At 41.8% G+C, this 12,093-nt stretch overlaps 1 protein-coding gene across 1 annotated transcript in view; it reads right to left on the bottom strand.

The window, feature by feature from the left end:
• epha3 (eph receptor A3) overlaps positions 1 to 12,093 on the bottom strand; it is an 88,026-nt gene that overhangs the window by 59,704 nt on the left and 16,229 nt on the right. The window lies entirely within an intron of this gene.

Raw genomic sequence — 12,093 nt, 5'->3', positions numbered from 1 at the left:
GAGGCTAGTATTTTTTTGTGTTTATTTCTTTATACTTTTCATTAACTCTAGGAATTAAATTAAATTAAATTAAATAGGGGAACTCCTTCTCTACACAGAAACCTGCAGTGAGAAGCCACTGAGGGTACCTTGCTCAAGGGTAATGCAGCCCATTTTGACCTGGCGGGAACTTGAACTAATAACCCTCCAGTTTCAGGTCATATTCCCTTTACACTTGACCATCGCTTGCCCCAAGTTGAACAGAGAAAAGCAAGCAATAGGAGTAGATTTTAGGAGTTTTTACACACAGTTGACACACGATGGCAAAATGAGTGAAGCCACTTGCACATCTAATGTTTCTAGTTTTGCAGTAGTAGCTGTGGCTGAGCAAAACAAAATTATTTAAAGAAGGAAAACTGATACTAGTGAACGTATTTAAGCAAAAACATTTAACCCTTGCACCTAGAGTCAGGGAGAATAAAACAAAGTATGCATTAAATCATTAGGGCTTTGACCTAGATTGCTAAACATGGTCAAAGGAGAACATATATCCAAACACAAAGTAGAGAAAAGACACATGCGCACAAATGTACACACAGCTGCGAGGCCTTTAAGGTTTGTCTGGCGTGGTTTAGCCATGCGGCTTCCATGCTTGATTACTCTGGGCATGCTCTGTTGTGTTTGGCATTCAGTGTGCTGGGACACCTAAAGGCCTGATCACTGAGGCCTGACCGCCTTTAATCAGCACACCCAAACAGACACACACACACACACACACACACTCATATGTATACACAGTAGTGCGTGTCTCATGCAAACGGCCTCCCTCCACTATCACAGATGCACATATTCGCACACACACACACACACACACACACACACTGGAGGACATGTCATTCCACTTGACACCATCTCTAAGTCAACAGCCATTGCTGATGCTATAATGTCATTACTCTTCTTGCTTGGTGGCCATGGATAGGGATGGATAGAGTGGGCAATAACAGTCTCAGGGACCTTTTCCTTTAACTCTATCAAAATGTGGAAGTAGAGGGAGTCAAGGATGCGTGGAGTCTCAGTCTATGGATCATTTTGGCAAAGACAGGAGTGTCCGTTAAATCGGGCGACTCTTTAACAGGCGCACGAGCTGAGAAAGAACTTACACTCGATTATTTTTGTTGTTTTGTTTATTTGTATGAGTCGCTGAGGCTGTAAAGTTCTGCATCATTGCCCAAAATCCTGCCCTTGAATTACAAGCAGTTAGTTCCACCGAATACATCTTAATCAGTTGTACTCCAACCTCAGCTGGATTTTCTCTGTAAAACTTTGAACTTATGTGCATTCAGCTCCATTTCTGAACGCAGAAGTGAGGAAGCCAGTATGCATTAAAAGAAAACTTACTCCAGCTGCTTGTCTCCGCGTCATTTTTCCAGGCACAAACTCAATATTATGCTGGTAGCTGAGGTCATTTTGACGGGTCACGATAAAATAAAATAAAAAAAATGACCTGTAATTTAAAGGCATTATACGACTTTGCGGCTCAATTCGCAGTAAAAGCTCAGTAAAAGCTGATCTAACAAATAGGTACTTAGATTAATCCCACACAGTTGTGGGCAAAAGTAAAACAAATGCCACAGATACAGAGGGTGCACTGCAAAGACAACCTTAACAAACAAAACAAGAACAGAAGGACATGAAAGAGTCAACTGAAAACAAAACCGATTTAAGAACAACATATTGCTTTGATTGTATAACAGCTCAATGGTGTAATACACTGCCAGTGTTTTGTGTCTCGTACAGTACACCCCGGCATTCATTGTCACAGTGTGTATTGAATAGATCAACATCGGTTTGTCAAACACACAAACATGAGGAAGTTAACCAACAGAATTCTTTTACAGACCGTGTGTGTGTGTGTGTGTGTGTGTGTGTGTGTGTGTGTGTGTGTGTGACTGGGTGTAATCAGTAAGAGGCTGTTCCTGCTGTGCTCAGCACATTGTCTCACTCTCCTCACCTCTGCTCACTTTCGTTTTTTACTAATGACCTACATCTATTGACAGACATGTCTCTCACACTTACATCCTGCACTTGTTCTTTTTTATCCATTTGTCTCACTCACACTCACACACACACACACACACACACACTCACACACACACACAGGCACACACACAGTTCCCAGAGGAGCAGTGATGCCTCAACACCTGCACATGTGATTAAGATGGAAGTATTAAAACACCAAGGTTCTCATTGCAAGGTCAACAACACACAAGTAAACACAGGAACAAGGGCGTAAGGCATTCAAAAAATACAAAGCACGCAGGGGTCAGCTGTGTTTACTCGAGTAGAGATCAGCTCTCAACTTTTTGTTTTGTTCAAGGCCACTGAAGCCTTCTCTGATAATATAAAATATATATATTACCCTGCACTTTGGGTTTGAGTCTGTTGTACTTCTTACATAGATCACATAATTAAATTTTAGAGAAGAGTCCAAGTATCAAGCTGCTCTGACACACGCTCAGCACTTTAATTACATCAGTAACTATCTATAGCTGAGAATTAAGTGCGGAAAAGCTTTTAGAATTGCCTTCTGTGCTTTGCTCTGAAAAATGTTAAAAGCGACTTTGCCGCCTTTGCCTCGCTGTCATTACAGACTTTGCTTATGCCGACATCTGTGATAGCAACACACCAAGATCAGACAGCTGCTGGGAGACAGACATTTATGCAGCAGCGCTTGGATTTTTTTTTTTAAATGGAGGAGACACCAAGAGGCCTCTCTTTTCCGAGTGCATCTCAGCTGTACAATCTGATGATGTGTCAGACTGCGAAAGGGGTTCGCCATGCGTGTCTACAGGACGTGTTTAGATAAGTTCGACGCTTGACAGCGCCGAGATACGAGCGAGGATGCGGGCCGCATTTTCAGCACCAAGGACAGCAGACATCGCACACAATAGATTTATAGCAACGGGACAATTTTATTCATAAGTTAGATGTAAAAAAATATGATACAAGATCACGAATAGAGTAATGCTTTTGCCTGGGCCACATTTGATGCGCACGACATGACAGCCGTGTCACTGATCTGCTGCATCTCACGCACTTCTTTTGTTCACACAGGCAGTCAGTGTACGGTTTTACACAGGGTTTACCTTCGTAAATTCCATAAATAATATAAATTTAAGATGCCTCATAGCCATGTGTGGAATCTCCCACGGTCCAAAAACATGCATATTTGGGGATTAAGGACACTCTAAATTGACTGTAGGTGTTTATGTGGTTTGTCTCTGGCGACCTGTCCAGGGTGTACACCTCCTTTCAACTTATGTACGCTTGTATTGGCACCAGCGGCCCCATGTAACCCTAATGTGGAGGATAAAGCAGTAAAAGACGAACGTGTAACTGAGGACTACTCAGTTTGAAGACGTACATCAGCCAGTCTTGCAAATATTTCACAATAAAAGCCCTGAAATATGGATTCGGGGTACCACAAAGTTAGATTGCGTCTGTGTCATAGACACGGAAACAGAGCTCAAAGGTCTCTTTTGAAAATATGATGTGAGAGCTATATTCTCAAGATAACCTATTAAGAGTACCTCATACCTTACTCCGGACACGTGTCTTACAGTGGAAGTGTGGCAGCTCTCAACTGTTAGCAGGTAAATCATTTTGTGACACAGACTCGCTTGCTCACACATCCGTTGTGGTCAGGGCCTAAGGCTCCGACATTGAAAACAACTGCCGAACAACGCAGGGTTGAATCACTAACACTTTACTGACATGCATGCGTCAAATTTAATGCTTGATGGTGGGTGGGCCTGGTGTTTTTTGTTAGAGGTGGATGACTGAGGTTAGCAGAGTTATGTCTGTCATAGCCGAGTATGCAGCAAGAGCTGCAAAGGCTGGTGAAGTGATGATGATGTGATGCCAGCAGTGTTTCCCCATTGTCGGGTGCACTCTGTCGGCAAAGCGAGCTTGTTCGAGAGCTCCATGTGGGCTTTAAGCTATATGCATAAACATGATCATAAACCAGTTTGGCCAACACTCACTCTGCAGTTTGGAAAAATCTGAACATTGCTTGCCGCTGCCCCATTCAAAATGAAAGTTATAATAGTTTTGGATTTTTTCATTAGTTTTAGTTTTTATTCAGTTTTATAAATGAGTTTAAATTAGTTTTTAGAGCAAGTTTGCTCGTTTTTATTTTTTGTAACTGCTTAGTTTTAGTTATTATAGTTATTATTAGCTTTAGTGTTAGTTTTAGTTATATGTAATAAGGAGTATGCAAGAGACAAAAGGGTCATAATAAGTATTGTGTGTCTTAAAAACCTACATTTTAAAAATGTATCAGGACAGATGAACAACCATCCTTGAATCAAATATAACAGTCTACTGCAGAGGTTGGATGCAGAAAGATAAAAATCAAAAGACTAAAGAGACGCATGAACGTAACATAAATAATAAATTACACATTGTTTGTGAGTCAGGAGTCTCAGGGAGCTCAATCTCAACAATAAACCCAACGAAAGACGGGAGGTTTGATTCACTTAGATGAACCAACTCAACCCAATAACAAATGTTATGTTTAACTTGCATAGCCCTACGTCCCACATCGTAAACACAATCAAATTGAAAACATTTTGAAATGTTAAAAAAAATAAAATACACTTCATATAAACCCAAAATGCTTATGTATGAAATAAATGTACAAACACACAACTCAGTTTCAGTTAGTTATATTTGTTTTTGCAAACTTTTAGTTTTCGGTTTTTCTGTTCCACTGCATAATTATGTGTAAGTCAGCAGCAGAAAACAACTGGAAAACATCATCAGTTAATGTAAATGACCTGCTGATTTTACTGTAGACCAGCCAGAGTTCCAAAACAAGGAAACGGTTGAAAGGAAAAGAACAAAGGAAAACTTAGTGAAGCCGAGATTTGAAAAAGAAAAAAAAACCTGAATTTTATAGTTGTACTACAAAAATCACAAAACAGGTTCAGGTTCTCCGGTCCATATCCCTGTGAAAGCTTCTGTTTTTCCCATCTCTCTCTCGTCCCTTCCCTCCACTACTAGAATCACTCCCCTTCCCACACCCTCTATGACTCCCCTCTCCAACTTCTTCCCTCTCATCCATCAGGAACGAGGCAGTGATTCCAAAGTTTCACCCCTTCATTTCCCTTCCCTGTTGCATTACACATTTTGTATCCAAACATCGTTTCCTGCTGCGTCCATCTCATTTGTCCTTGTCTGTCCACTCACACACACACACACTGTCTCACACCCGCCCACATAAGTTCCACAGTAATCATCCGTCAGCACCTGTACACACACATATTACCACACACATCCACACACACTGATTGACCACTATGAAGTGGCCTCTCCAACAAATAAACACTCCCTCTAATCCTGATTTGTGTATACGTGCGCTCTGTGCCAGTATGGTATTGTTAATGTTATCCCCACAACAACATTTTAAGGTGAAGAGTGTGTGTCTCCAGGAAATAAATATGAATCGGTGCAACTTCCTCTGAAGTCAGGGAGGCACAGAGTTTTTTGTGTTTTGTGTGTGGGCCTAAGTGAGTGTTATTCTGGCACGCAGGGCCAAGGAGGAGGCTGTAGCCAAGGATGCAGGAAAGATTGGTTCTTTCAGGGTAATGTTGCCTGTTTACTTTTCTCTTTATGGGCCATCCAGAGGAGGCCGGGGGTGGCAGTAAGCCTGTCAGCCCCCCCCCCCCGGGCCCTGGTGCTGGTAGGACTTCAAAGCTATTGGTAACCACAGGCTCAGGAATTCTTCTCAATTTAACACACACAGAGAAAAATACTCTCGGTTGGACACGGAGACACACAAAATAAGACACAAACAGATGTAGATGCCTACACAATACAGTATACTAGTAAATTATTTATGTAAAGTATTTCCTGTCTTCAAATATTTGTTAATAAAAATATGAGTTTGGGTTGATTTGAAAAAAAATATATATTGTCAGATCATTCAGGAAAAAATTCCACTATATGACTTTATTGTCAAAATGCACTGTGTGCAATATGTTGGTCATATTTCCCCTCCAGGCTGCAATGGAGTGTGACTCTATGATCACTATGGGCTTCTCAGCGTATTTTAATTAGCTCAATTTTATTTTGCGCATCAAGGTTATAGGCGATTCTCAAAGAGCCCCAAAAAAAAAAAACACTCCAAATGTGAGCAGCAATGGATTTTGTGGATTGAACACGCACACTTGAAATGATGAATACAGCGAGTAATTATGTACATTACTGCAAACACAAGCTTCTCGAGGGAGAGGTAATGATTTGCTGTGTTAAAATATGTATTGTTCAAGTTGGAATGCGAGTGTGAAGACTATGAATCAACACCTTTCTCAGCAAAGTATACTCAATCCAAGCCTGTCCTGTCTCCCAGCCTCTTCTCTAGTCTTCAGCTGCAAAAAAAAAAAAAGCCTGAATACCAGGCAGCACACACGCAGCCAAAGGGCTGCTGCAGAGGAAAAAACTCACGCTAAGCCAAACTGACAAGAGAAGAGGAGGCCGACGCAACGGAACGCTATAGTGTTTGAGCAGAGCCGTGGACAGTAAAACACTTCATTCACCCAAACAAACAACATACTCACACAGGTCAGAATGAAAAAAAAAGAGTGGCAGAAGCAAATGAGAAATACCTGCTCTCCAAATAGCCATAAAGGTGCCCAACAGTAACACGCTATTGTTTCTGTGACGTGCCACGATTGTGATTGTGTGCAACTTACAGAGCAAGATGTGCAGCAGGGTACAAAGGACACTGGCTAAGAAGACGCAGTGAAGTGGAAAAATAAAAGCCTACGACACAAACGAATGCAGAAACAACGCGTGCAAACACAATATTTGGCAACAAAGGAAGGTAAAAACAGATCCCGTGTACATTCGCCCGGTGCTCGATTAGAAATACTGTAATTTCCACTTTCTTGTGTATCTTTGTGTAAGTGTTTGCATCTCACTGTGTTTGTTCCTGCACATTTCAGACACGCCGACATGTCCTTGCGGAGAGCCGGGCAGTTATATAACGGCCAACACAAACAAACACCGTCGTTCCAAGAGACCAGTGGGGGAGCCAAAAGCCCCATGACTTGACAGCACTCAGCCTCAACAGTCTGGCAGAAAAAATATACAAAAGACACAGAAAACATTGTGAGCAATGAGAAAAATAAGAAAGGGAGATGTCGACAAGACCGGGGACTTGTGCAGAGCGGCACACACACACACACACGTACATGTATTCTCTACTGATAGATCCACGTTTGAGGCAAAAACGTATCATTGTCACTATGTTAATTACAGTAATATCTAGACGTCATACACTATTACACACCGCGTATGGAATGCACAATAATAATAAAAAAATACCACAACTGTAAAAATATAAAAGTGGAAAAAACTAAACACCACCTTGCACTGGTTAGCAGCTGCAGCCTTTATCAATATTAAGCTACATTTCTTTTATATTTTTTTTATGCTGGATTCAAGGAGACTCCAGAACAATCAAAAACACATTTGACAAAAACAGAGCAACACTGGCATCCCAATCGGAGCTCCCTATGATGAAAGACTAATATTCACTGTTATTTTAGCTTCGGTTTGGCTCGATCGCTCGATATTTGTGTGTTCCTTTTTGGCAAGCTAAATGCTAAATGAGTTCCTTCACTTGCCACATTAGGTCTCCATCATTTCGCGTCAAAACCCTTAAGACCGGCCGACCAGAACAATGAGATGAAATGGAAAAATTGTCCGGATTCATTCATTTTTTGAAGTTGAATGGAGGCTTTCATAAAATGACATATTATTATTATTTATTTTTTTTTAAAGTTATGCATTGGATCGGTCAGGTTTATGTACGCTTGCGTGACAGTCAGTGAACGATGTAGAACGGGGAGTCCAACATGTCTCCTGGAAAGCCGAGCATGTCTGCACATGAGGGGCAGCAGCTAAATCACTTAAGCTAGAGAGAGTGAAGAGTGATATAAAACATTCGACATGGGATGGGTGGCGGGCGGGCGGGCTTTGAAACAGAGGCCAAGACATCAGCCAAGCGGAGGGAGAGCGAAGAGGAAAAAGGGAAGAAGTGAAGGACGTAAACCGAGGAGCAAAAGTTATGTGGGAACGACGAGGTCAATGCAGTCATCGAAAAATAAATGCAGTATCATCAGAACAAAATGATGAGAAGGTAAATTACACTTTCCATTCTCTGTATAGTGCTGCTAGACTTGACAAAATAATTCCTATAGTGACAAATTCAAGACAGACTCAGGCTTGAACTTGTGTGTCCTTGCGCCTTTGTGCACAGATCCAAAATAAAATAGGTGTAATTTTATTAAGCTTTATGGAGCTGGCGAGTTTGAGGATTGTGTGTCTTGATAAATCTAGCAAGAATGTAAACGTGGGTCTCTCCTGGAACGTACAACAGAACAGCTGCTTGCGTTTGCAAAGTGCACACACACACACAGACACACACACATAGAGAGTAGGAGAAACTCGACAGGCAGACCGGTTTGCTGTTTTAGGATCAAATTATGGTTGCAGGAATTTCACACTGATGGTAGATAGGGAGTCATTTCACCTGCTGCAGTCTGTTGTAATGACAGATGAAAGACTGACTTAGCGAGATTAGATCTGGCCTGACATTCTCCGTGGAAAAGGCTGAAGCCTGCTCGCAAAACAACACGGTAATCCACGCAATGACTGAGGCGTGATTTCACGTCACGCAGTGTGAATGATCCCATGACATCTACTGCTCCGATAGGGATGATGAAATATCAAAAAAGGTTCACGGCGACGTACAGAAACGATCCCGTGAAGCACTGTAACTAATGAGACGTATACATGGGCAGACATCGGCCACACACGCTACACATGGTCATATTATTGCCAGAGCCAGACAGAATTCACGTAAGTCGTTTGAAGGCGCCACTGACGAAAACAACATTTCGTGCGATGCGCACACAAACACACACACACATGCTTGTACCCACACGCGCACAACCCAGCAAGATAATGACAGTCTAATAATACTGAGTGTGTACTCTATTAAACCCCTTAAACACACTCTGTATAAACAACAGCATCTTTGCACATGCTCTAACCGTCTCTCCCTCTGACTCACACAAACTTGCTTTTATATCTTAGTGAGGACACGTCATTGACATAATGCATTCCCTAGCCACTTACCCTAACCTTAACCATCACGACTAAGTGCCCTAACCCTTACCTTAAACCAGGGGTTCTCAAAGTTTTGATACCTGAGGGCCAATTTAGGAACCCAACATTGGACTGAGGGCCGCCAAAGGAAAAAAAAAACAGAAAGAAATCCCATTTGTGACCAGATTGCAGTTCTACAGTTTCACGTTAATGATAAATGCATTAATATGATGTAATTTAAGCATTAATATAATAACGCTTTATAATTTATTGGGTAATTACAGGTTAATACCAAGTAACACATTTCTGTTACCATGTATTTACTGGGTAAATAGCTAGTAATTGTGGGCTGTAGCTACCTGCTTATTACCAGCTTATAACCCAATATTACACTAACATTCACCATATAGAAACCAGGTAAATACCCAATATTTTTGTTTACACTTACTGGTCTGTATCCAGTAATGTCCAAGAAACATTTAACAAGCTTAGTACCTCCTGGATTAAAACTATCAACTGTAATTCATTGCGGGCCACCAGAAATGTTTCGGCGGGCCGCCATTGGCCCCCGGGCCGCACTTTGAGAACCAATGCCCTAAAATGTTATAAAACCAAGTCTTAACCCTGAAAAAGTCCTTTAAAGTTGTGGGATTTTCGTTTTGGACCTCACAAAGATATTAATACATGTACACACACACATACACACACACAGCAGAGAGACTTCAGTGAAATATTTTGCATAAAGGCTTCTTGTCAAAGAAAACAAAAGCATGAACATTTAAAAAAAAAAAGCTGCTCCATCCATATCTGAGTCAGAGCTAAGACCAAACATCACCACACTCTGCATCCCATATGTGCTCAAGTGCCTGTTGTCTTGCGGGACATGTGTGATATTCATTTTAATACGGTCGTTTATTTAAGTGAAACAAACAAACACAGATCATTATTTCGTGGGACACCAGGGAGTCACTGAAGCAGCTCCCATAACTGCATCCCACTATGAATAAATTCGACGAAAAGTATGTCCAATTATAAAAATGGTGTAGTTGTCTCTAAGTTGCTAAGTGGTGCTCTTTTAATTGTTATTCAACTGCAGCCAAAACTCCTTGTGGGTAAAAAAAAAAAAAAAAAAAAAGAAATTACCAAATGCCATGTGGTCTCAATGTGTGTGTATGTGCAACATGTAATCACTGCGGAGAAAACCATAGTTTAGACAACTGCTTCTTTCCGTTTTAGAGGCACCGTGAATATGTTTTCAGCTTTCCTCACTGTCTGTCTGTCTGTCTGTATGGTGACCTAACCCCATGCAGTCATCTATCTGTTAACATAGCAGGCCTGCAGAGCAAGCTCTGCGCTGGGGCCCCCCCAACGGCTGCACACGGGGACTGTGGGGGCCTGTTGGTGCAGCTGTCCCATTCCAGGGTAACATAAGACCTTATTAGAGTCCATTAGACCTCTCTGAAACTAATAAGAGATTGTCAAATACATCCAAACATTCACACAATTTACAGAGGGACAGGAAGTGAAGGGGCTGGTAGGGGGGGGGGGGGGGACACAGGGGTCAGCCATTTGTCTGTGTAATGTCCTATCCCTGTATCTACAACTCATCTTTGTTCAAATTAGAAGGGATAATAGCAAAATGTATGGATTTTTTTGTATTCACGTACTGTCCAAAAATGCAATAACACGATTTTTGGATTTAAAAAGTAGATTAACTCCAGTGGATGTGTATTCAGGTCAAAAAAGGAAGTATAGCAGATAACGCAAGCAGACTCCACAGCTCCAGAAAAAGCGTTCCTCGTGGCCCCGATCAGAGGGGTTTGACCTGGGAGACGGGCTTTGATCTTAAATTAACGCTGGGCACGGCTCTGTGGAGGAGAGAGTTGATGAACATGGAAGCAGTGGGAGCAGCGACAATAAGTAGGCGTAAGAGAGCTAAAGACAGAGCGAGCGACACGGACACACTTTTAACTTTATGTCATTGTGGAAAACGGGCCGCGGCACAGAGGTGGCTGATGTCAGTGCTGTAATCTGGCTTCTTGAGCAGGAGCTGAAACTGCGAAAAGAGGAGTACATATAGAACGGGAGCGGAACCGCGACATCCTGCCACAACAAAGACAAAGTGGGGTTTCATGGCACATGCAGCTGGGTGCTTCCGTGTCCTCTGCCAAAGCCACTGCGAGTGGTTTTTTTCTGACGTGATCAAACAAAACATACATAAACACAAACCCGGGGGGAAGCACGAAATAAGCAAACACATACATTATGGTGCATCTATTGTCATTTTATGCAACATATAATGTGCACTGTACTATTTAAGTCCAACACCGGGGGTTCAAGGCAACACTGTGAAAACATGGCCTGGTGTGGGAACTGTGCAGAGGCAGAAATACTTAGAACAGAACACTAATGATTTCCTTTAAGTCTGACTGATGAAAGCTGTTTCACCACCCACAGAAGCCTGATAAAGTACAGTTAATATTTCATAAGTAGTCTAGTTTTGCTAAATGCACACAGAAAGCTCCAATTTTTTTTTTTCTACAACCCATTACATTGTGTTGTCATGGACTTGACATAGCATTTAACCTCTGAACCCGCCGGTTGCTCGATCCCAAAGGGGCTATAAAAGTTGTCAAAGAAAATGTATTCATATGTTTTTTTTGTCAAATAAGCTGTGGTCAATCAACATCCAATAATCTAGTGTGTTCGTCCATAGATCTAGCTTATATTTCTTCTCCAGCGACTAATATTTTGAGTCTCTCAAAACAATCGACTGACAAATCCTCTCCAAAGCATGTGTCATGATCGTGTAGCAGATGGAAAGAAAGTGGACTCAAATTTGAAAGCCGTCAGACAAATACTTCTTGACTTTTCTCGACCACCTTCAAGGCAAGAACCGATTCCGGGGTGAGCCTGAGTATCTCCAGACTCCAGTGT

Source organism: Microchirus variegatus (assembly GCF_963457635.1).
Source record: "Microchirus variegatus genome assembly, chromosome: 22".
NCBI classification, from domain to species: Eukaryota; Metazoa; Chordata; class Actinopteri; order Pleuronectiformes; family Soleidae; genus Microchirus; species Microchirus variegatus.
The sequence above is the reverse complement of the archived record's forward strand: the minus strand, read 5'-3'. Positions and strand labels throughout refer to the sequence as shown.